The sequence below is a fragment of the Chrysochloris asiatica genome, unplaced genomic scaffold, assembly GCF_000296735.1.
Source record: "Chrysochloris asiatica unplaced genomic scaffold, ChrAsi1.0 scaffold00291, whole genome shotgun sequence".
Lineage (NCBI taxonomy): Eukaryota > Metazoa > Chordata > Mammalia > Afrosoricida > Chrysochloridae > Chrysochloris > Chrysochloris asiatica.
The window spans coordinates 2,889,070-2,890,017 of NW_006408809.1; the positions used below are offsets into that span (position 1 = coordinate 2,889,070).

Sequence of the window (948 nt, forward strand, 5' to 3'; positions counted from 1 at the left end):
TCCTGTGTGGAAATGAAGAGACTTTATACAACTGCTTCTTTAAGACAGAATATATTCAAAAGAGAAACTTGTGTAAAATTAGATATTCAGAAATGACCAAGGATTCTTCCACTCTTGAAATGAGTTGATTTGCAAGCTCATAGGCTAAGTGACAGTTTTATTTTTCTACAGCCCTTCCAATAAGTGTAATCACAAAATAAAGAAAACTGTTTTAAAAAAAAAAAAAAAAAAAGAACTTGAAGGATGCTGAAGCCTGGTTTATTAGCCAGACTGAGGATCTGAACTGGGAGGTCGCTGTCCACATGGAGCTGCTCCAGATCAGCAAAATGGAGGTGACCGACCTACGTCGTACCCTCCAGAGTCTGGAGATAGAGCTGCAGGCACAGCTGAGCATGAAAGCTGCCCTAGAAAACACACTGGCAGAAACAGAGGCCCGCTTTGGGGCACAACTGGCACAGATACAGGCGATGATTAGCAGTATTGAGGTTCAGCGGAGCGATGTGTGTGATGACACGGAGCAACAGAATCAGGAGTACCAGCCCCTCATGGGCATCAAGACCCACCTGGAGCAGGAGATCGCCACCTACCTAGCCACTACAACGACCTGCCCACTACTACCAAGCCCATCTGAGTCCTGGGCTTCTTGCCCTCCTGCAGGGGGATTATCCTAGGCAAGGGTTCCAAAGGGTGGGACTCTTAACCTTGTTTCTTTCCCAGAACTGCCAATGAAACTTGATGGCAAAAAAATCCCAAAAAAACTTCATTGTTCAGCTAGTCCTAGTTTCTCATTTTCAAATGGGAAAAATGGAGGTGACCTTCTAGAAGTCAACTCTTCTATTTATAGTTGTTGTTGTGTTGAGTCGGTTCCAACCCATAGCGACTCTGTTCTCCCGCGGAGCAGCTGGTAGTTTCAAACTGCTGACTTTAAGGTTCACAGCCCAATTTGTA

General features: G+C 44.9%; 1 pseudogene; it reads left to right on the top strand.

Moving 5' to 3' along the window:
* LOC102835537 overlaps positions 1-671 on the top strand; it is a 1,812-nt pseudogene extending 1,141 nt beyond the window's left edge.
* The last annotated feature ends 277 nt before the right edge of the window (positions 672-948 follow it).